The sequence below is a fragment of the Osmia lignaria genome, unplaced genomic scaffold, assembly GCF_051020975.1.
Source record: "Osmia lignaria lignaria isolate PbOS001 unplaced genomic scaffold, iyOsmLign1 scaffold0003, whole genome shotgun sequence".
NCBI classification, from domain to species: domain Eukaryota; kingdom Metazoa; phylum Arthropoda; class Insecta; order Hymenoptera; family Megachilidae; genus Osmia; species Osmia lignaria.
The window spans coordinates 12,767,854-12,793,730 of NW_027478160.1; positions in this window are offsets into that span (position 1 = coordinate 12,767,854).

The window sequence follows — 25,877 nt, forward strand, 5'->3', positions numbered from 1 at the left end:
AACATAAAAAGTAGGAAACTTAATTCTCTACAAATAAAGTCTCTTAACATTTTGCCATAGCTCGCTTCGTTTCCGAGATATTTGCAGATTTATCTCGAGGGAAGGGGCCTGACGGACATATTTCGAGATATTTCTTCTTCTTGTTGTTCTTCTTCTGCACAGCTAAGCTGGAAGTGGCATTTGCGGCTCGCACTAGTGCAGAGTTATCTCAAAGAAAGGGGCCACGGTGTTTCTGTATCTCTATTATGTTGGTGCGGCTTCGGAACTTTTAAATATCTTGATATATCTCGAGAACTACGCATCTGATCAAAAAATATCATACAACATAAAAAGTAGGAAACTTAATTCTCTACAAATAAAGTCTCTTAACATTTTGCCATAGCTCGCTTCGTTTCCGAGATATTTGTAGATTTATCTCGAGGGAAGGGGCCTGACGGACATATTTCGAGATAATTCTTCTTCTTGTTGTTCTTCTTCTGCACAGCTAAGCTGGAAGTGGCATTTGCGGCTCGCACTAGTGCAGAGTTATCTCAAAGAAAGGGGCCACGGTGTTTCTGTATCTCTATTATGTTGGTGCGGCTTCGGAACCTTTAAATATCTCGATATATCTCGAAAACTACGCTTCTGATCAAAAAATATCATAGAAAGTAAATTGTAGGAAACATAATTCTCTACAAAAAAGGTCTCTTAACATTTTGCCATAGCTCGCTTCGTTTCCGAGATATTTGCAGATTTATCTCAAGGGAAGGGGTCTGACGGACATATTTCGAGATATTTCTTCTTCTTGTTGTTCTTCTTCTGCACAGCTAAGCTCGAAGTGGCATTTGCAGCTCGCAATAGTGCAGAGTTATCTCAAAGAAAGGGGCCACGGTGTTTCTGTATCTCTACTATGTTGGTGCGGCTTCGGAACTTTTAAATATCTTGATATATCTCGAGAACTACGCATCTGATCAAAAAATATCATAGAACATAAAAAGTAGGAAACTTAATTCTCTACAAAAAAGGTCTCTTAACGTTTTGCCATAGCTCGCTTCGTTTCCGAGATATTTGCAGATTTATCTCAAGGGAAGGGGCCTGACGGACATATTTCGAGATATTTCTTCTTCTTGTTGTTCTTCTTCTGCACAGCTAAGCTGGAAGTGGCATTTGCAGCTCGCAATAGTGCAGAGTTATCTCAAAGAAAGAGGCCACGGTGTTTCTGTACCTCTATTATGTTGGAGCGGCTTCGGAATTTTTAAATATCTCGATATATCTCGAAAACTACGCTTCTGATCAAAAAATATCATAGAACATAAATTGTAGGAAACATAATTCTCTACAAAAAAGGTCTCTTAACATTTTGCCATAGCTCGCTTCGTTTCCGAGATATTTGCAGATTTATCTCAAGGGAACGGGCCTGACGGACATATTTCGAGATATTTCTTCTTCTTGTTGTTCTTCTTCTGCACAGCTAAGCTGGAAGTGGCATTTGCAGGTCGCAATAGTGCAGAGTTATCTCAAAGAAAGGGGCCACGGTGTTTCTGTATCTCTATTATGTTGGTGCGGCTTCGGAACCTTTAAATATCTCGATATATCTCGAAAACTACGCTTCTGATCAAAAAATATCATAGAACTTAAAAAGTAGGAAACGTAATTCTCTACAAAAAAGTTCTCTTAACATTTTGCCATAGCTCGCTTCGTTTCCGAGATATTTGCAGATTTATCTCAAGGGAAGGGGCCTGACAGACATATTTCGAGATATTTCTTCTTCTTCTTGTTCTTCTTCTACGCAGCTAAGCTGGAAGTGGCATTTGCAGCTCGCAATAGTGCAGAGTTATCTCAAAGAAGGGGGCCACGGTGTTTCTGTATCTCTATTATGTTGGTGCGGCTTCGGATCTTTTAAATATCTTGATATATCTCGAGAACTACGCATCTGATCAAAAAATATCATAGAACATAAATAGTAGGAAACTTAATTCTCTACAAAAAGGTCCCTCAACATTTTGCCATAGCTCGCTTCGTTTCCGAGATATTTGCACATTTATCTCAAGGGAAGGGGCCTAACGGACATATTTCGAGATATTTCTTCTTCTTGTTGTTCTTCTTCTGCACAGCTAAGCTGGAAGTGGCATTTGCTGCTCGCACTAGTGCAGAGTTATCTCAAAGAAAGGGGCCACGGTATTTCTGTATCTCTATTATGTTGGTGCGGCTTCGGAACTTTTAAATATCTCGATATATCTCGAAAACTACGCTTCTGATCAAAAAATATCATAGCACATAAATTGTAGGAAACATAACTCTCTACAAAAAACGTCTCTTAACATTTTGCCATAGCTCGCTTCGTTTCCGAGATATTTGCAGATTTATCTCAAGGGAAGGGGCCTGACGGACATATTTCGAGATATTTCTTCTTCTTGTTGTTCTTCTTCTGCACAGCTAAGCTGGAAGTGGCATTTGCAGCTCGCAATAGTGCAGAGTTATCTCAAAGAAAGGGGCCACGGTGTTTCTGTATCTCTATTATGTTGGTGCGGCTTCGGAACTTTCAAATATCTTGATATATCTCGAGAACTACGCATCTGATCAAAAAATATCATAGAACATAAAAAGTAGGAAACTTAATTCTCTACAAAAAAGGTCTCTTAACATTTTGCCATAGCTCGCTTCGTTTCCGAGATATATGCAGATTTATCTCAAGGGAAGGGGCCTGACGGACATATTTCGAGATATTTCTTCTTCTTGTTGTTCTTCTTCTGCACAGCTAAGCTGGAATTGGCATTTGCAGCTCGCAATAGTGCAGAGTTATCTCAAAGAAAGGGGCCACGGTGCTTCTGTATCTCTATTATGTTGGTGCGGCTTCGGAAGTTTTAAATATCTCGATATATCTTGAAAACTACGCTACTGATCAAAAAATATCATAGAACATAAAAAGTAGGAAACTTAATTCTCTACAAATAAAGTCTCTTAACATTTTGCCATAGCTCGCTTCGTTTCCGAGATATTTGCAGATTTATCTCGAGGGAAGGGGCCTGACGGACATATTTCGAGATATTTCTTCTTCTTGTTGTTCTTCTTCTGCACAGCTAAGCTGGAAGTGGCATTTGCGGCTCGCACTAGTGCAGAGTTATCTCAAAGAAAGGGGCCACGGTGTTTCTGTATCTCTATTATGTTGGTGCGGCTTCGGAACTTTTAAATATCTTGATATATCTCGAGAACTACGCATCTGATCAAAAAATATCATACAACATAAAAAGTAGGAAACTTAATTCTCTACAAATAAAGTCTCTTAACATTTTGCCATAGCTCGCTTCGTTTCCGAGATATTTGCAGATTTATCTCGAGGGAAGGGGCCTGACGGACATATTTCGAGATATTTCTTCTTCTTGTTGTTCTTCTTCTGCACAGCTAAGCTGGAAGTGGCATTTGCGGCTCGCACTAGTGCAGAGTTATCTCAAAGAAAGGGGCCACGGTGTTTCTGTATCTCTATTATGTTGGTGCGGCTTCGGAACCTTTAAATATCTCGATATATCTCGAAAACTACGCTTCTGATCAAAAAATATCATAGAAAGTAAATTGTAGGAAACATAATTCTCTACAAAAAAGGTCTCTTAACATTTTGCCATAGCTCGCTTCGTTTCCGAGATATTTGCAGATTTATCTCAAGGGAAGGGGTCTGACGGACATATTTCGAGATATTTCTTCTTCTTGTTGTTCTTCTTCTGCACAGCTAAGCTCGAAGTGGCATTTGCAGCTCGCAATAGTGCAGAGTTATCTCAAAGAAAGGGGCCACGGTGTTTCTGTATCTCTACTATGTTGGTGCGGCTTCGGAACTTTTAAATATCTTGATATATCTCGAGAACTACGCATCTGATCAAAAAATATCATAGAACATAAAAAGTAGGAAACTTAATTCTCTACAAAAAAGGTCTCTTAACGTTTTGCCATAGCTCGCTTCGTTTCCGAGATATTTGCAGATTTATCTCAAGGGAAGGGGCCTGACGGACATATTTCGAGATATTTCTTCTTCTTGTTGTTCTTCTTCTGCACAGCTAAGCTGGAAGTGGCATTTGCAGCTCGCAATAGTGCAGAGTTATCTCAAAGAAAGAGGCCACGGTGTTTCTGTACCTCTATTATGTTGGAGCGGCTTCGGAATTTTTAAATATCTCGATATATCTCGAAAACTACGCTTCTGATCAAAAAATATCATAGAACATAAATTGTAGGAAACATAATTCTCTACAAAAAAGGTCTCTTAACATTTTGCCATAGCTCGCTTCGTTTCCGAGATATTTGCAGATTTATCTCAAGGGAACGGGCCTGACGGACATATTTCGAGATATTTCTTCTTCTTGTTGTTCTTCTTCTGCACAGCTAAGCTGGAAGTGGCATTTGCAGGTCGCAATAGTGCAGAGTTATCTCAAAGAAAGGGGCCACGGTGTTTCTGTATCTCTATTATGTTGGTGCGGCTTCGGAACCTTTAAATATCTCGATATATCTCGAAAACTACGCTTCTGATCAAAATATATCATAGAACGTAAAAAGTAGGAAACGTAATTCTCTACAAAAAAGGTCTCTTAACATTTTGCCATAGCTCGCTTCGTTTCCGAGATATTTGCAGATTTATCTCAAGGGAAGGGGCCTGACGGACATATTTCGAGATATTTCTTCTTCTTGTTGTTCTTCTTCTGCACAGCTAAGCTGGAAGTGGCATTTGCAGCTCGCAATAGTGCAGAGTTATCTCAATGAAAGGGGCCACGGTGTTTCTGTATCTCTATTATGTTGGTGCGGCTTCGGAACTTTTAAATATCTTGATATATCTCGAGAACTACGCATCTGATCAAAAAATATCATAGAACATAAAAGGTAGGAAACGTAATTCTCCACAAAAAAGGTCTTTTAACATTTTGCCATAGCTCGGATTGTTTGCGAGATATTTGGAGATTTAGCTCAAGGGAAGGGGCCTGACGTACATATTCCGAGATATTTCTTGATCTTGTTGTGCTTCTTCTGCACAGCTAAGCTGGAACTGGCATTTGCTGCTCGCAAAAGTGCAGAGTTATCTCAAAGAAAGGGGCCACGGTGTTTCTGTATCTCTATTATGTTGGTGCGGCTTCGGAACCTTTAAATATCTCGATATATCTCGAAAACTACGCTTCTGATCAAAAAATATCATAGAAAGTAAATTGTAGGAAACATAATTCTCTACAAAAAAGGTCTCTTAACATTTTGCCATAGCTCGCTTCGTTTCCGAGATATTTGCAGATTTATCTCAAGGGAAGGGGTCTGACGGACATATTTCGAGATATTTCTTCTTCTTGTTGTTCTTCTTCTGCACAGCTAAGCTCGAAGTGGCATTTGCAGCTCGCAATAGTGCAGAGTTATCTCAAAGAAAGGGGCCACGGTGTTTCTGTATCTCTACTATGTTGGTGCGGCTTCGGAACTTTTAAATATCTTGATATATCTCGAGAACTACGCATCTGATCAAAAAATATCATAGAACATAAAAAGTAGGAAACTTAATTCTCTACAAAAAAGGTCTCTTAACGTTTTGCCATAGCTCGCTTCGTTTCCGAGATATTTGCAGATTTATCTCAAGGGAAGGGGCCTGACGGACATATTTCGAGATATTTCTTCTTCTTGTTGTTCTTCTTCTGCACAGCTAAGCTGGAAGTGGCATTTGCAGCTCGCAATAGTGCAGAGTTATCTCAAAGAAAGAGGCCACGGTGTTTCTGTACCTCTATTATGTTGGAGCGGCTTCGGAATTTTTAAATATCTCGATATATCTCGAAAACTACGCTTCTGATCAAAAAATATCATAGAACATAAATTGTAGGAAACATAATTCTCTACAAAAAAGGTCTCTTAACATTTTGCCATAGCTCGCTTCGTTTCCGAGATATTTGCAGATTTATCTCAAGGGAAGGGGCCTGACGGACATATTTCGAGATATTTCTTCTTCTTGTTGTTCTTCTTCTGCACAGCTAAGCTGGAAGTGGCATTTGCAGGTCGCAATAGTGCAGAGTTATCTCAAAGAAAGGGGCCACGGTGTTTCTGTATCTCTATTATGTTGGTGCGGCTTCGGAACCTTTAAATATCTCGATATATCTCGAAAACTACGCTTCTGATCAAAATATATCATAGAACTTAAAAAGTAGGAAACGTAATTCTCTACAAAAAAGGTCTCTTAACATTTTGCCATAGCTCGCTTCGTTTCCGAGATATTTGCAGATTTATCTCAAGGGAAGGGGCCTGACGGACATATTTCGAGATATTTCTTCTTTTTGTTGTTTTTTCTTCTGCACAGCTAAGCTGGAAGTGGCATTTGCAGCTCGCAATAGTGCAGAGTTATCTCAAAGAAAGAGGCCACGGTGTTTCTGTACCTCTATTATGTTGGTGCGGCTTCGGAATTTTTAAATATCTCGATATATCTCGAAAACTACGCTTCTGATCAAAAAATATCATAGAACATAAAAGGTAGGAAACGTAATTCTCCACAAAAAAGGTCTTTTAACATTTTGCCATAGCTCGGATTGTTTGCGAGATATTTGGAGATTTAGCTCAAGGGAAGGGGCCTGACGTACATATTCCGAGATATTTCTTGATCTTGTTGTGCTTCTTCTGCACAGCTAAGCTGGAACTGGCATTTGCTGCTCGCAAAAGTGCAGAGTTATCTCAAAGAAAGGGGCCACGGTGTTTCTGTATCTCTATTATGTTGGTGCGGCTTCGGAACCTTTAAATATCTCGATATATCTCGAAAACTACGCTTCTGATCAAAAAATATCATAGAAAGTAAATTGTAGGAAACATAATTCTCTACAAAAAAGGTCTCTTAACATTTTGCCATAGCTCGCTTCGTTTCCGAGATATTTGCAGATTTATCTCAAGGGAAGGGGTCTGACGGACATATTTCGAGATATTTCTTCTTCTTGTTGTTCTTCTTCTGCACAGCTAAGCTCGAAGTGGCATTTGCAGCTCGCAATAGTGCAGAGTTATCGCAAAGAAAGGGGCCACGGTGTTTCTGTATCTCTATTATGTTGGTGCGGCTTCGGAACTTTTAAATATCTTGATATATCTCGAGAACTACGCATCTGATCAAAAAATATCATAGAACATAAAAAGTAGGAAACTTAATTCTCTACAAAAAAGGTCTCTTAACGTTTTGCCATAGCTCGCTTCGTTTCCGAGATATTTGCAGATTTATCTCAAGGGAAGGGGCCTGACGGACATATTTCGAGATATTTCTTCTTCTTGTTGTTCTTCTTCTGCACAGCTAAGCTGGAAGTGGCATTTGCAGCTCGCAATAGTGCAGAGTTATCTCAAAGAAAGAGGCCACGGTGTTTCTGTACCTCTATTATGTTGGAGCGGCTTCGGAATTTTTAAATATCTCGATATATCTCGAAAACTACGCTTCTGATCAAAAAATATCATAGAACATAAATTGTAGGAAACATAATTCTCTACAAAAAAGGTCTCTTAACATTTTGCCATAGCTCGCTTCGTTTCCGAGATATTTGCAGATTTATCTCAAGGGAAGGGGCCTGACGGACATATTTCGAGATATTTCTTCTTCTTGTTGTTCTTCTTCTGCACAGCTAAGCTGGAAGTGGCATTTGCAGGTCGCAATAGTGCAGAGTTATCTCAAAGAAAGGGGCCACGGTGTTTCTGTATCTCTATTATGTTGGTGCGGCTTCGGAACCTTTAAATATCTCGATATATCTCGAAAACTACGCTTCTGATCAAAATATATCATAGAACTTAAAAAGTAGGAAACGTAATTCTCTACAAAAAAGGTCTCTTAACATTTTGCCATAGCTCGCTTCGTTTCCGAGATATTTGCAGATTTATCTCAAGGGAAGGGGCCTGACGGACATATTTCGAGATATTTCTTCTTTTTGTTGTTTTTTCTTCTGCACAGCTAAGCTGGAAGTGGCATTTGCAGCTCGCAATAGTGCAGAGTTATCTCAAAGAAAGAGGCCACGGTGTTTCTGTACCTCTATTATGTTGGTGCGGCTTCGGAATTTTTAAATATCTCGATATATCTCGAAAACTACGCTTCTGATCAAAAAATATCATAGAACATAAAAGGTAGGAAACGTAATTCTCCACAAAAAAGGTCTTTTAACATTTTGCCATAGCTCGGATTGTTTGCGAGATATTTGGAGATTTAGCTCAAGGGAAGGGGCCTGACGTACATATTCCGAGATATTTCTTGATCTTGTTGTGCTTCTTCTGCACAGCTAAGCTGGAACTGGCATTTGCTGCTCGCAAAAGTGCAGAGTTATCTCAAAGAAAGGGGCCACGGTGTTTCTGTATCTCTATTATGTTGGTGCGGCTTCGGAACCTTTAAATATCTCGATATATCTCGAAAACTACGCTTCTGATCAAAAAATATCATAGAAAGTAAATTGTAGGAAACATAATTCTCTACAAAAAAGGTCTCTTAACATTTTGCCATAGCTCGCTTCGTTTCCGAGATATTTGCAGATTTATCTCAAGGGAAGGGGTCTGACGGACATATTTCGAGATATTTCTTCTTCTTGTTGTTCTTCTTCTGCACAGCTAAGCTCGAAGTGGCATTTGCAGCTCGCAATAGTGCAGAGTTATCGCAAAGAAAGGGGCCACGGTGTTTCTGTATCTCTATTATGTTGGTGCGGCTTCGGAACTTTTAAATATCTTGATATATCTCGAGAACTACGCATCTGATCAAAAAATATCATAGAACATAAAAAGTAGGAAACTTAATTCTCTACAAAAAAGGTCTCTTAACGTTTTGCCATAGCTCGCTTCGTTTCCGAGATATTTGCAGATTTATCTCAAGGGAAGGGGCCTGACGGACATATTTCGAGATATTTCTTCTTCTTGTTGTTCTTCTTCTGCACAGCTAAGCTGGAAGTGGCATTTGCAGCTCGCAATAGTGCAGAGTTATCTCAAAGAAAGAGGCCACGGTGTTTCTGTACCTCTATTATGTTGGAGCGGCTTCGGAATTTTTAAATATCTCGATATATCTCGAAAACTACGCTTCTGATCAAAAAATATCATAGAACATAAATTGTAGGAAACATAAGTCTCTACAAAAAAGGTCTCTTAACATTTTGCCATAGCTCGCTTCGTTTCCGAGATATTTGCAGATTTATCTCAAGGGAAGGGGCCTGACGGACATATTTCGAGATATTTCTTCTTCTTGTTGTTCTTCTTCTGCACAGCTAAGCTGGAAGTGGCATTTGCAGGTCGCAATAGTGCAGAGTTATCTCAAAGAAAGGGGCCACGGTGTTTCTGTATCTCTATTATGTTGGTGCGGCTTCGGAACCTTTAAATATCTCGATATATCTCGAAAACTACGCTTCTGATCAAAATATATCATAGAACTTAAAAAGTAGGAAACGTAATTCTCTACAAAAAAGGTCTCTTAACATTTTGCCATAGCTCGCTTCGTTTCCGAGATATTTGCAGATTTATCTCAAGGGAAGGGGTCTGACGGACATATTTCGAGATATTTCTTCTTCTTGTTGTTCTTCTTCTGCACAGCTAAGCTGGAAGTGGCATTTGCAGCTCGCAATAGTGCAGAGTTATCTCAAAGAAAGAGGCCACGGTGTTTCTGTACCTCTATTATGTTGGTGCGGCTTCGGAATTTTTAAATATCTCGATATATCTCGAAAACTACGCTTCTGATCAAAAAATATCATAGAACATAAATTGTAGGAAACATAATTCTCTACAAAAAAGGTCTCTTAACATTTTGCCATAGCTCGCTTCGTTTCCGAGATATTTGCAGATTTATCTCAAGGGAAGGGGCCTGACGGACATATTTCGAGATATTTCTTCTTCTTCTTGTTCTTCTTCTGCACAGCTAAGCTGGAAGTGGCATTTGCAGGTCGCAATAGTGCAGAGTTATCTCAAAGAAAGGGGCCACGGTGTTTCTGTATCTCTATTATGTTGGTGCGGCTTCGGAACCTTTAAATATCTCGATATATCTCGAAAACTACGCTTCTGATCAAAAAATATCATAGAACTTAAAAAGTAGGAAACGTAATTCTCTACAAAAAAGTTCTCTTAACATTTTGCCATAGCTCGCTTCGTTTCCGAGATATTTGCAGATTTATCTCAAGGGAAGGGGCCTGACAGACATATTTCGAGATATTTCTTCTTCTTCTTGTTCTTCTTCTACGCAGCTAAGCTGGAAGTGGCATTTGCAGCTCGCAATAGTGCAGAGTTATCTCAAAGAAGGGGGCCACGGTGTTTCTGTATCTCTATTATGTTGGTGCGGCTTCGGATCTTTTAAATATCTTGATATATCTCGAGAACTACGCATCTGATCAAAAAATATCATAGAACATAAATAGTAGGAAACTTAATTCTCTACAAAAAGGTCCCTCAACATTTTGCCATAGCTCGCTTCGTTTCCGAGATATTTGCACATTTATCTCAAGGGAAGGGGCCTAACGGACATATTTCGAGATATTTCTTCTTCTTGTTGTTCTTCTTCTGCACAGCTAAGCTGGAAGTGGCATTTGCTGCTCGCACTAGTGCAGAGTTATCTCAAAGAAAGGGGCCACGGTATTTCTGTATCTCTATTATGTTGGTGCGGCTTCGGAACTTTTAAATATCTCGATATATCTCGAAAACTACGCTTCTGATCAAAAAATATCATAGCACATAAATTGTAGGAAACATAACTCTCTACAAAAAACGTCTCTTAACATTTTGCCATAGCTCGCTTCGTTTCCGAGATATTTGCAGATTTATCTCAAGGGAAGGGGCCTGACGGACATATTTCGAGATATTTCTTCTTCTTGTTGTTCTTCTTCTGCACAGCTAAGCTGGAAGTGGCATTTGCAGCTCGCAATAGTGCAGAGTTATCTCAAAGAGAGGGGTCACGGTGTTTCTGTATCTCTATTATGTTGGTGCGGCTTCGGAACTTTTAAATATCTTGATATATCTCGAGAACTACGCATCTGATCAAAAAATATCATAGAAGATAAAAAGTAGGAAACTTAATTCTCTACAAAAAAGGTCTCTTAACATTTTGCCATAGCTCGCTTCGTTTCCGAGATATTTGCAGATTTATCTCAAGGGAAGGGGCCTGACGGACATATTTCGTGATATTTCTTCTTCTTGTTGTTCTTCTTCTGCACAGCTAAGCTGGAAGTGGCATTTGCGGCTCGCACTAGTGCAGAGTTATCTCAAAGAAAGGGGCCACGGTGTTTCTGTATCTCTATTATGTTGGTGCGGCTTCGGAACTTTTAAATATCTCGATATATCTCGAAAACTACGCTTCTGATCAAAAAATATCATAGAACATAAATAGTAGGAAACTTAATTCTCTACAAAAAGGTCCCTCAACATTTTGCCATAGCTCGCTTCGTTTCCGAGATATTTGCACATTTATCTCAAGGGAAGGGGCCTAACGGACATATTTCGAGATATTTCTTCTTCTTGTTGTTCTTCTTCTGCACAGCTAAGCTGGAAGTGGCATTTGCTGCTCGCACTAGTGCAGAGTTATCTCAAAGAAAGGGGCCACGGTGTTTCTGTATCTCTATTATGTTGGTGCGGCTTCGGAACTTTTAAATATCTCGATATATCTCGAAAACTACGCTTCTGATCAAAAAATATCATAGCACATAAATTGTGGGAAACATAATTCTCTACAAAAAACGTCTCTTAACATTTTGCCATAGCTCGCTTCGTTTCCGAGATATTTGCAGATTTATCTCAAGGGAAGGGGCCTGACGGACATATTTCGAGATATTTCTTCTTCTTGTTGTTCTTCTTCTGCACAACTAAGCTGGAAGTGGCATTTGCAGCTCGCAATAGTGCAGAGTTATCTCAAAGAGAGGGGCCACGGTGTTTCTGTATCTCTATTATGTTGGTGCGGGTTCGGAACTTTTAAATATCTTGATATATCTCGAGAACTACGCATCTGATCAAAAAATATCATAGAACATAAATTGTAGGAAACATAATTCTCTACAAAAAACGTCTCTTAACATTTTGCCATAGCTCGCTTCGTTTCCGAGATATTTGCAGATTCAGCTCAAAGGAACGGGCCTGACGGACATATTTCGAGATATTTCTTCTTCTTGTTGTTCTTCTTCTGCACAGCTAAGCTGGAAGTGGCATTTGCAGCTCGCAATAGTGCAGAGTAATCTCAAAGAAAGGGGCCACGGTGTTTCTGTATCTCTATTATGTTGGTGCGGCTTCGGAACTTTTAAATATCTTGATATATCTCGAGAACTACGCATCTGATCGAAAAATATCATAGAAGATAAAAAGTAGGAAACTTAATTCTCTACAAAAAAGGTCTCTTAACATTTTGCCATAGCTCACTTCGTTTCCGAGATATTTGCAGATATATCTCAAGGGAAGGGGCCTGACGGACATATTTCGAGATATTTCTTCTTCTTGTTGTTCTTCTTCTGCACAGCTAAGCTGGAAGTGGCATTTGCAGCTCGCAATAGTGCAGAGTTATCTCAAAGAAGGGGGCCACGGTGTTTCTGTATCTCTATTATGTTGGTGCGGCTTCGGAACTTTTAAATATCTTGATATATCTCGAGAACTACGCATCTGCTCAAAAAATATCATAGAACATAAATAGTAGGAAACTTAATTCTCTACAAAAAGGTCCCTCAACATTTTGCCATAGCTCGCTTCGTTTCCGAGATATTTGCACATTTATCTCAAGGGAAGGGGCCTAACGGACATATTTCGAGATATTTCTTCTTCTTGTTGTTCTTCTTCTGCACAGCTAAGCTGGAAGTGGCATTTGCAGCTCGCAATAGTGCAGAGTTATCTCAAAGAAAGGGGCCACGGTGTTTCTGTATCTCTATTATGTTGGTGCGGCTTCGGAACTTTTAAATATCTTGATATATCTCGAGAACTACGCATCTGATCAAAAAATATCATAGAACATAAAAAGTAGGAAACTTAATTCTCTACAAAAAAGGTCTCTTGACATTTTGCCATAGCTCGCTTCGTTTCCGAGATATTTGCAGATTTATCTCCAGGGAAGGGGCCTGACGGACATATTTCGAGATATTTCTTCTTCTTGTTGTTCTTCTTCGTGCACAGCTAAGCTGGAAGTGGCATTTGCGGCTCGCACTAGTGCAGAGTTATCTCAAAGAAAGGGGCCACGGTGTTTCTGAATCTCTATTATGTTGGTGCGGCTTCGGAACTTTTAAATATCTCGATATATCTCGAAAACTACGCTTCTGATCAAAAAATATCATAGAACATAAATTGTAGGAAACATAATTCTCTACAAAAAACGTCTCATAACATTTTGCCATAGCTCGCTTCGTTTCCGAGATATTTGCAGATTCAGCTCAAAGGAACGGGCCTGACGGACATATTTCGAGATATTTCTTCTTCTTGTTGTTCTTCTTCTGCACAGCTAAGCTGGAAGTGGCATTTGCAGCTCGCAATAGTGCAGAGTAATCTCAACGAAAGGGGCCACGGTGTTTCTGTATCTCTATTATGTTGGTGCGGCTTCGGAACTTTTAAATATCTTGATATATCTCGAGAACTACGCATCTGATCAAAAAATACCATAGAACATAAAAAGTAGGAAACTTAATTCTCTACAAAAAAGGTCTCTTAACATTTTGCCATAGCTCGCTTCGTTTCCGAGATATTTGCAGATTTATCTCAAGGGAAGGGGCCTGACGGACATATTTCGAGATATTTCTTCTTCTTGTTGTTCTTCTTCTGCACAGCTAAGCTGGAAGTGGCATTTGCGGCTCGCACTAGTGCAGAGTTATCTCGAAGAAAGGGGCCACGGTGTTTCTGTATCTCTATTATGTTGGTGCGGCTTCGGAACTTTTAAATATCTTGATATATCTCGAGAACTACGCTTCTGATCAAAAAATATCATAGAACATAAAAAGTAGGAAACTTAATTCTCTACAAAAAAGGTCTCTTAACATTTTGCCATAGCTCGCTTCGTTTCCGAGATATTTGCAGATTTATCTCAAGGGAAGGGGCCTGACGGACATATTTCGAGATATTTCTTCTTTTTGTTGTTTTTTCTTCTGCACAGCTAAGCTGGAAGTGGCATTTGCAGCTCGCAATAGTGCAGAGTTATCTCAAAGAAAGAGGCCACGGTGTTTCTGTACCTCTATTATGTTGGTGCGGCTTCGGAATTTTTAAATATCTCGATATATCTCGAAAACTACGCTTCTGATCAAAAAATATCATAGAACATAAAAGGTAGGAAACGTAATTCTCCACAAAAAAGGTCTTTTAACATTTTGCCATAGCTCGGATTGTTTGCGAGATATTTGGAGATTTAGCTCAAGGGAAGGGGCCTGACGTACATATTCCGAGATATTTCTTGATCTTGTTGTGCTTCTTCTGCACAGCTAAGCTGGAACTGGCATTTGCTGCTCGCAAAAGTGCAGAGTTATCTCAAAGAAAGGGGCCACGGTGTTTCTGTATCTCTATTATGTTGGTGCGGCTTCGGAACCTTTAAATATCTCGATATATCTCGAAAACTACGCTTCTGATCAAAAAATATCATAGAAAGTAAATTGTAGGAAACATAATTCTCTACAAAAAAGGTCTCTTAACATTTTGCCATAGCTCGCTTCGTTTCCGAGATATTTGCAGATTTATCTCAAGGGAAGGGGTCTGACGGACATATTTCGAGATATTTCTTCTTCTTGTTGTTCTTCTTCTGCACAGCTAAGCTCGAAGTGGCATTTGCAGCTCGCAATAGTGCAGAGTTATCGCAAAGAAAGGGGCCACGGTGTTTCTGTATCTCTATTATGTTGGTGCGGCTTCGGAACTTTTAAATATCTTGATATATCTCGAGAACTACGCATCTGATCAAAAAATATCATAGAACATAAAAAGTAGGAAACTTAATTCTCTACAAAAAAGGTCTCTTAACGTTTTGCCATAGCTCGCTTCGTTTCCGAGATATTTGCAGATTTATCTCAAGGGAAGGGGCCTGACGGACATATTTCGAGATATTTCTTCTTCTTGTTGTTCTTCTTCTGCACAGCTAAGCTGGAAGTGGCATTTGCAGCTCGCAATAGTGCAGAGTTATCTCAAAGAAAGAGGCCACGGTGTTTCTGTACCTCTATTATGTTGGAGCGGCTTCGGAATTTTTAAATATCTCGATATATCTCGAAAACTACGCTTCTGATCAAAAAATATCATAGAACATAAATTGTAGGAAACATAAGTCTCTACAAAAAAGGTCTCTTAACATTTTGCCATAGCTCGCTTCGTTTCCGAGATATTTGCAGATTTATCTCAAGGGAAGGGGCCTGACGGACATATTTCGAGATATTTCTTCTTCTTGTTGTTCTTCTTCTGCACAGCTAAGCTGGAAGTGGCATTTGCAGGTCGCAATAGTGCAGAGTTATCTCAAAGAAAGGGGCCACGGTGTTTCTGTATCTCTATTATGTTGGTGCGGCTTCGGAACCTTTAAATATCTCGATATATCTCGAAAACTACGCTTCTGATCAAAATATATCATAGAACTTAAAAAGTAGGAAACGTAATTCTCTACAAAAAAGGTCTCTTAACATTTTGCCATAGCTCGCTTCGTTTCCGAGATATTTGCAGATTTATCTCAAGGGAAGGGGTCTGACGGACATATTTCGAGATATTTCTTCTTCTTGTTGTTCTTCTTCTGCACAGCTAAGCTGGAAGTGGCATTTGCAGCTCGCAATAGTGCAGAGTTATCTCAAAGAAAGAGGCCACGGTGTTTCTGTACCTCTATTATGTTGGTGCGGCTTCGGAATTTTTAAATATCTCGATATATCTCGAAAACTACGCTTCTGATCAAAAAATATCATAGAACATAAATTGTAGGAAACATAATTCTCTACAAAAAAGGTCTCTTAACATTTTGCCATAGCTCGCTTCGTTTCCGAGATATTTGCAGATTTATCTCAAGGGAAGGGGCCTGACGGACATATTTCGAGATATTTCTTCTTCTTCTTGTTCTTCTTCTGCACAGCTAAGCTGGAAGTGGCATTTGCAGGTCGCAATAGTGCAGAGTTATCTCAAAGAAAGGGGCCACGGTGTTTCTGTATCTCTATTATGTTGGTGCGGCTTCGGAACCTTTAAATATCTCGATATATCTCGAAAACTACGCTTCTGATCAAAAAATATCATAGAACTTAAAAAGTAGGAAACGTAATTCTCTACAAAAAAGTTCTCTTAACATTTTGCCATAGCTCGCTTCGTTTCCGAGATATTTGCAGATTTATCTCAAGGGAAGGGGCCTGACAGACATATTTCGAGATATTTCTTCTTCTTCTTGTTCTTCTTCTACGCAGCTAAGCTGGAAGTGGCATTTGCAGCTCGCAATAGTGCAGAGTTATCTCAAAGAAGGGGGCCACGGTGTTTCTGTATCTCTATTATGTTGGTGCGGCTTCGGATCTTTTAAATATCTTGATATATCTCGAGAACTACGCATCTGATCAAAAAATATCATAGAACATAAATAGTAGGAAACTTAATTCTCTACAAAAAGGTCCCTCAACATTTTGCCATAGCTCGCTTCGTTTCCGAGATATTTGCACATTTATCTCAAGGGAAGGGGCCTAACGGACATATTTCGAGATATTTCTTCTTCTTGTTGTTCTTCTTCTGCACAGCTAAGCTGGAAGTGGCATTTGCTGCTCGCACTAGTGCAGAGTTATCTCAAAGAAAGGGGCCACGGTATTTCTGTATCTCTATTATGTTGGTGCGGCTTCGGAACTTTTAAATATCTCGATATATCTCGAAAACTACGCTTCTGATCAAAAAATATCATAGCACATAAATTGTAGGAAACATAACTCTCTACAAAAAACGTCTCTTAACATTTTGCCATAGCTCGCTTCGTTTCCGAGATATTTGCAGATTTATCTCAAGGGAAGGGGCCTGACGGACATATTTCGAGATATTTCTTCTTCTTGTTGTTCTTCTTCTGCACAGCTAAGCTGGAAGTGGCATTTGCAGCTCGCAATAGTGCAGAGTTATCTCAAAGAGAGGGGTCACGGTGTTTCTGTATCTCTATTATGTTGGTGCGGCTTCGGAACTTTTAAATATCTTGATATATCTCGAGAACTACGCATCTGATCAAAAAATATCATAGAAGATAAAAAGTAGGAAACTTAATTCTCTACAAAAAAGGTCTCTTAACATTTTGCCATAGCTCGCTTCGTTTCCGAGATATTTGCAGATTTATCTCAAGGGAAGGGGCCTGACGGACATATTTCGTGATATTTCTTCTTCTTGTTGTTCTTCTTCTGCACAGCTAAGCTGGAAGTGGCATTTGCGGCTCGCACTAGTGCAGAGTTATCTCAAAGAAAGGGGCCACGGTGTTTCTGTATCTCTATTATGTTGGTGCGGCTTCGGAACTTTTAAATATCTCGATATATCTCGAAAACTACGCTTCTGATCAAAAAATATCATAGAACATAAATAGTAGGAAACTTAATTCTCTACAAAAAGGTCCCTCAACATTTTGCCATAGCTCGCTTCGTTTCCGAGATATTTGCACATTTATCTCAAGGGAAGGGGCCTAACGGACATATTTCGAGATATTTCTTCTTCTTGTTGTTCTTCTTCTGCACAGCTAAGCTGGAAGTGGCATTTGCTGCTCGCACTAGTGCAGAGTTATCTCAAAGAAAGGGGCCACGGTGTTTCTGTATCTCTATTATGTTGGTGCGGCTTCGGAACTTTTAAATATCTCGATATATCTCGAAAACTACGCTTCTGATCAAAAAATATCATAGCACATAAATTGTGGGAAACATAATTCTCTACAAAAAACGTCTCTTAACATTTTGCCATAGCTCGCTTCGTTTCCGAGATATTTGCAGATTTATCTCAAGGGAAGGGGCCTGACGGACATATTTCGAGATATTTCTTCTTCTTGTTGTTCTTCTTCTGCACAACTAAGCTGGAAGTGGCATTTGCAGCTCGCAATAGTGCAGAGTTATCTCAAAGAGAGGGGCCACGGTGTTTCTGTATCTCTATTATGTTGGTGCGGGTTCGGAACTTTTAAATATCTTGATATATCTCGAGAACTACGCATCTGATCAAAAAATATCATAGAACATAAATTGTAGGAAACATAATTCTCTACAAAAAACGTCTCTTAACATTTTGCCATAGCTCGCTTCGTTTCCGAGATATTTGCAGATTCAGCTCAAAGGAACGGGCCTGACGGACATATTTCGAGATATTTCTTCTTCTTGTTGTTCTTCTTCTGCACAGCTAAGCTGGAAGTGGCATTTGCAGCTCGCAATAGTGCAGAGTAATCTCAAAGAAAGGGGCCACGGTGTTTCTGTATCTCTATTATGTTGGTGCGGCTTCGGAACTTTTAAATATCTTGATATATCTCGAGAACTACGCATCTGATCGAAAAATATCATAGAAGATAAAAAGTAGGAAACTTAATTCTCTACAAAAAAGGTCTCTTAACATTTTGCCATAGCTCACTTCGTTTCCGAGATATTTGCAGATATATCTCAAGGGAAGGGGCCTGACGGACATATTTCGAGATATTTCTTCTTCTTGTTGTTCTTCTTCTGCACAGCTAAGCTGGAAGTGGCATTTGCAGCTCGCAATAGTGCAGAGTTATCTCAAAGAAGGGGGCCACGGTGTTTCTGTATCTCTATTATGTTGGTGCGGCTTCGGAACTTTTAAATATCTTGATATATCTCGAGAACTACGCATCTGCTCAAAAAATATCATAGAACATAAATAGTAGGAAACTTAATTCTCTACAAAAAGGTCCCTCAACATTTTGCCATAGCTCGCTTCGTTTCCGAGATATTTGCACATTTATCTCAAGGGAAGGGGCCTAACGGACATATTTCGAGATATTTCTTCTTCTTGTTGTTCTTCTTCTGCACAGCTAAGCTGGAAGTGGCATTTGCAGCTCGCAATAGTGCAGAGTTATCTCAAAGAAAGGGGCCACGGTGTTTCTGTATCTCTATTATGTTGGTGCGGCTTCGGAACTTTTAAATATCTTGATATATCTCGAGAACTACGCATCTGATCAAAAAATATCATAGAACATAAAAAGTAGGAAACTTAATTCTCTACAAAAAAGGTCTCTTGACATTTTGCCATAGCTCGCTTCGTTTCCGAGATATTTGCAGATTTATCTCCAGGGAAGGGGCCTGACGGACATATTTCGAGATATTTCTTCTTCTTGTTGTTCTTCTTCGTGCACAGCTAAGCTGGAAGTGGCATTTGCGGCTCGCACTAGTGCAGAGTTATCTCAAAGAAAGGGGCCACGGTGTTTCTGAATCTCTATTATGTTGGTGCGGCTTCGGAACTTTTAAATATCTCGATATATCTCGAAAACTACGCTTCTGATCAAAAAATATCATAGAACATAAATTGTAGGAAACATAATTCTCTACAAAAAACGTCTCATAACATTTTGCCATAGCTCGCTTCGTTTCCGAGATATTTGCAGATTCAGCTCAAAGGAACGGGCCTGACGGACATATTTCGAGATATTTCTTCTTCTTGTTGTTCTTCTTCTGCACAGCTAAGCTGGAAGTGGCATTTGCAGCTCGCAATAGTGCAGAGTAATCTCAACGAAAGGGGCCACGGTGTTTCTGTATCTCTATTATGTTGGTGCGGCTTCGGAACTTTTAAATATCTTGATATATCTCGAGAACTACGCATCTGATCAAAAAATACCATAGAACATAAAAAGTAGGAAACTTAATTCTCTACAAAAAAGGTCTCTTAACATTTTGCCATAGCTCGCTTCGTTTCCGAGATATTTGCAGATTTATCTCAAGGGAAGGGGCCTGACGGACATATTTCGAGATATTTCTTCTTCTTGTTGTTCTTCTTCTGCACAGCTAAGCTGGAAGTGGCATTTGCGGCTCGCACTAGTGCAGAGTTATCTCGAAGAAAGGGGCCACGGTGTTTCTGTATCTCTATTATGTTGGTGCGGCTTCGGAACTTTTAAATATCTTGATATATCTCGAGAACTACGCTTCTGATCAAAAAATATCATAGAACATAAAAAGTAGGAAACTTAATTCTCTACAAAAAAGGTCTCTTAACATTTTGCCATAGCTCGCTTCGTTTCCGAGATATTTGCAGATTCAGCTCAAAGGAACGGGCCTGACGGACATATTTCGAGATATTTCTTCTTCTTGTTGTTCTTCTTCTGCACAGCTAAGCTGGAAGTGGCATTTGCAGCTCGCAATAGTGCAGAGTAACCTCAACGAAAGGGGCCGCGGTGTTTCTGTATCTCTATTATGTTGGTGCGGCTTCGGAACTTTTAAATATCTTGATATATCTCGAGAACTACGCATCTGATCAAAAAATACCATAGAACATAAAAAGTAGGAAACTTAATTCTCTACAAAAAAGGTCTCTTAACATTTTGCCATAGCTCGCTTCGTTTCCGAGATATTTGCAGATTTATCTCAAGGGAAGGGGCCTGACGGACATATTTCGAGATATTTCTTCTTCTTGTTGTTCTTCTTCTGCACAGCTAAGCTGGAAGTGGCATTTGCGGCTCGCACTAGTGCAGAGTTATCTCGAAGAAAGGGGCCACGGTGTTTCTGTATCTCTATTATGTTGGTGCGGCTTCGGAACTTTTAAATATCTTGATATATCTCGAGAACTACGCATCTGATCAAAAAATACCATAGAACATAAAAAGTAGGAAACTTAATTCTCTACAAAAAAGGTCTCTTAACATTTTGCCATAGCTCGCTTCGTTTCCGAGATATTTGCAGATTCAGCTCAAAGGAACGGGCCTGACGGACATATTTCGAGATATTTCTTCTTCTTGTTGTTCTTCTTCTGCACAGCTAAGCTGGAAGTGGCATTTGCAGCTCGCAATAGTGCAGAGTAATCTCAACGAAAGGGGCCACGGTGTTTCTGTATCTCTATTATGTTGGTGCGGCTTCGGAACTTTTAAATATCTTGATATATCTCGAGAACTACGCATCTGATCAAAAAATACCATAGAACATAAAAAGTAGGAAACTTAATTCTCTACAAAAAAGGTCTCTTAACATTTTGCCATAGCTCGCTTCGTTTCCGAGATATTTGCAGATTTATCTCAAGGGAAGGGGCCTGACGGACATATTTCGAGATATTTCTTCTTCTTGTTGTTCTTCTTCTGCACAGCTAAGCTGGAAGTGGCATTTGCGGCTCGCACTAGTGCAGAGTTATCTCGAAGAAAGGGGCCACGGTGTTTCTGTATCTCTATTATGTTGGTGCGGCTTCGGAACTTTTAAATATCTTGATATATCTCGAGAACTACGCTTCTGATCAAAAAATATCATAGAACACAAAAAGTAGGAAACTTAATTCTCTACAAAAAAGGTCTCTTAACATTTTGCCATAGCTCGCTTCGTTTCCGAGATATTTGCAGATTTATCTCAAGGGAAGGGGCCTGACGGACATATTTCGAGATATTTCTTCTTCTTGTTGTTCTTCTTCTGCACAGCTAAGCTGGAAGTGGCATTTGCGGCTCGCACTAGTGCAGAGTTATCTCGAAGAAAGGGGCCACGGTGTTTCTGTATCTCTATTATGTTGGTGCGGCTTCGGAACTTTTAAATATCTTGATATATCTCGAGAACTACGCATCTGATCAAAAAATACCATAGAACATAAAAAGTAGGAAACTTAATTCTCTACAAAAAAGGTCTCTTAACATTTTGCCATAGCTCGCTTCGTTTCCGAGATATTTGCAGATTCAGCTCAAAGGAACGGGCCTGACGGACATATTTCGAGATATTTCTTCTTCTTGTTGTTCTTCTTCTGCACAGCTAAGCTGGAAGTGGCATTTGCAGCTCGCAATAGTGCAGAGTAATCTCAACGAAAGGGGCCACGGTGTTTCTGTATCTCTATTATGTTGGTGCGGCTTCGGAACTTTTAAATATCTTGATATATCTCGAGAACTACGCATCTGATCAAAAAATACCATAGAACATAAAAAGTAGGAAACTTAATTCTCTACAAAAAAGGTCTCTTAACATTTTGCCATAGCTCGCTTCGTTTCCGAGATATTTGCAGATTTATCTCAAGGGAAGGGGCCTGACGGACATATTTCGAGATATTTCTTCTTCTTGTTGTTCTTCTTCTGCACAGCTAAGCTGGAAGTGGCATTTGCGGCTCGCACTAGTGCAGAGTTATCTCGAAGAAAGGGGCCACGGTGTTTCTGTATCTCTATTATGTTGGTGCGGCTTCGGAACTTTTAAATATCTTGATATATCTCGAGAACTACGCTTCTGATCAAAAAATATCATAGAACACAAAAAGTAGGAAACTTAATTCTCTACAAAAAAGGTCTCTTAACATTTTGCCATAGCTCGCTTCGTTTCCGAGATATTTGCAGATTTATCTCAAGGGAAGGGGCCTGACGGACATATTTCGAGATATTTCTTCTTCTTGTTGTTCTTCTTCTGCACAGCTAAGCTGGAAGTGGCATTTGCGGCTCGCACTAGTGCAGAGTTATCTCGAAGAAAGGGGCCACGGTGTTTCTGTATCTCTATTATGTTGGTGCGGCTTCGGAACTTTTAAATATCTTGATATATCTCGAGAACTACGCATCTGATCAAAAAATATCATAGAACATAAAAAGTAGGAAACTTAATTCTCTACAAAAAAGGTCTCTTAGCATTTTGCCATAGCTCGCTTCGTTTCCGAGATATATGCAGATTTATCTCAAGGGGAGGGGCCTGACGGACATATTTCGAGATATTTCTTCTTCTTGTTGTTCTTCTTCTGCACAGCTAAGCTGGAAGTGGCATTTGCGGCTCGCACTAGTGCAGAGTTATCTCAAAGAAAGGGGCCACGGTGTTTCTGTATCTCTATTATGTTGGTGCGGCTTCGGAACTTTTAAATATCTCGATATATCTCGACAACTACGCTTCTGATCAAAAAATATCATAGAACATAAATTGTAGGAAACATAATTCTCTACAAAAAAGGTCTCTTAACATTTTGCCATAGCTCGCTTCGTTTCCGAGATATTTGCAGATATATCTCAAGGGAAGGGGCCTGACGGACATATTTCGAGATATTTCTTCTTCTTGTTGTTCTTCTTCTGCACAGCTAAGCTGGAAGTGGCATTTGCAGCTCGCAATAGTGCAGAGATATCTCAAAGAAAGGGGCCACGGTGTTTCTGTATCTCTATTATGTTGGTGCGGCTTCGGAACTTTTAAATATCTTGATATATCTCGAGAACTACGCATCTGATCAAAAAATATCATAAAACATAAAAAGTAGGAAACTTAATTCTCTACAAAAAAGGTCTCTTAACATTTTGCCATAGCTCTCTTCGTTTCCGAGATATTTGCAGATATATCTCCAGGGAAGGGGCCTGACGGACATATTTCGGGATATTTCTTCTTCTTGTTGTTCTTCTTCTGCACAGCTAAGCTGGAAGTGGCATTTGCAGCTCGCAGTAGTGCAGAGTTATCTCAAAGAAAGGGGCCACGGTGTTTCTGTATCTCTATTATGTTGGTGCGGCTTCGGAACTTTTAAATATCTTGATATATCTCGAGAACTACGCATCTGATCAAAAAATATCAGAGAACATAAAAAGTAGGAAACTTAATTCTCTACAAAAAAGGTCTCTTAACATTTTGCCATAGCTCGCTTCGTTTCCGAGATATTTGCAGATTTATCTCCAGGGAAGGGGCCTGACGGACATATTTCGAGATATTTCTTCTTCTTGTTGTTCTTCTTCTGCACAGCTAAGCTGGAAGTGGCATTGGCAGCTCGCAATAGTGCAGAGTTATCTCAAAGAAAGGGGCCGCGGTGTTTCTGTATCTCTATTATGTTGGTGCGGCTTCGGAACTTTTAAATATCTTGATATATCTCGAGAACTACGCATCTGATCAAAAAATATCATAGAACATAAAAAGTAGGAAACTTAATTCTCTACAAAAAAGGTCTCTTAACATTTTGCCATAGCTCGCTTCGTTTCCGAGATATTCGCAGATTTATCTCCAGGGAAGGGGCCTGACGGACATATTTCGAGATATTTCTTCTTCTTCTTGTTCTTCTTCTGCACAGCTAAGCTGGAAGTGGCATTTGCAGCTCGCAATAGTGCAGAGTTATCTCAAAGAAAGGGGCCACGGTGTTTCTGTATCTCTATTATGTTGGTGCGGCTTCGGAACTTTTAAATATCTTGATATATCTCGAGAACTACGCATCTGATCAAAAAATATCATAGAACATAAATTGTAGGAAACATAATTCTCTACAAAAAACGTCTCTTAACATTTTGCCATAGCTCGCTTCGTTTCCGAGATATTTGCAGATTCAGCTCAAAGGAACGGGCCTGACGACATATTTCGAGATGTTTCTTCTTCTTGTTGTTCTTCTTCTGCACAGCTAAGCTGGAAGTGGCATTTGCAGCTCGCAATAGTGCAGAGTAATCTCAAAGAAAGGGGCCACGGTGTTTCTGTATCTCTATTATGTTGGTGCGGCTTCGGAACTTTTAAATATCTTGATATATCTCGAGAACTACGCATCTGATCAAAAAATACCATAGAACATAAAAAGTAGGAAACTTAATTCTCTACAAAAAAGATCTCTTAACATTTTGCCATAGCTCTCTTCGTTTCCGAGATATTTGCAGATTTATCTCCAGGGAAGCGGCCTGACGGACATATTTCGAGATATTTCTTCTTCTTGTTGTTCTTCTTCTGCACAGCTAAGCTGGAAGTGGCATTTGCAGCTCGCAGTAGTGCAGAGTTATCTCAAAGAAAGGGGCCACGGTGTTTCTGTATCTCTATTATGTTGGTGCGGCTTCGGAACTTTTAAATATCTTGATATATCTCGAGAACTACGCATCTGATCAAAAAATATCATAGAACATAAAAAGTAGGAAACTTAATTCTCTACAAAAAAGGTCTCTTAACATTTTGCCATAGCTCGCTTCGTTTCCGAGATATTTGCAGATTTATCTCCAGGGAAGCGGCCTGACGGACATATTTCGAGATATTTCTTCTTCTTGTTGTCCTTCTTCTGCACAGCTAAGCTGGAAGTGGCATTTGCAGCTCGCAGTAGTGCAGAGTTATCTCAAAGAAAGGGGCCACGGTGTTTCTGTATCTCTATTATGTTGGTGCGGCTTCGGAACTTTTAAATATCTTGATATATCTCGAGAACTACGCATCTGATCAAAAAATATCATAGAACATAAAAAGTAGGAAACTTAATTCTCTACAAAAAAGGTCTCTTAACATTTTGCCATAGCTCGCTTCGTTTCCGAGATATTTGCAGATTTATCTCCAGGGAAGGGGCCTGACGGACATATTTCGAGATATTTCTTCTTGTTGTTCTTCTTCTGCACAGCTAAGCTGGAAGTGGCATTTGCAGCTCGCAATAGTGCAGAGTTATCTCAAAGAAAGGGGCCACGGTGTTTCTGTATCTCTATTATGTTGGTGCGGCTTCGGAACTTTTAAATATCTTGATATATCTCGAGAACTACGCATCTGATCAAAAAATATCATAGAACATAAAAAGTAGGAAACTTAATTCTCTACAAAAAAGGTCTCTTAACATCTTGCCATAGCTCGCTTCGTTTCCGAGATATTTGCAGATATATCTCCAGGGAAGGGGCCTGACGGACATATTTCGGGATATTTCTTCTTCTTGTTGTTCTTCTTCTGCACAGCTAAGCTGGAAGTGGCATTTGCAGCTCGCAGTAGTGCAGAGTTATCTCAAAGAAAGGGGCCACGGTGTTTCTGTATCTCTATTATGTTGGTGCGGCTTCGGAACTTTTAAATATCTTGATATATCTCGAGAACTACGCATCTGATCAAAAAATATCAGAGAACATAAAAAGTAGGAAACTTAATTCTCTACAAAAAAGGTCTCTTAACATTTTGCCATAGCTCGCTTCGTTTCCGAGATATTTGCAGATTTATCTCCAGGGAAGGGGCCTGACGGACATATTT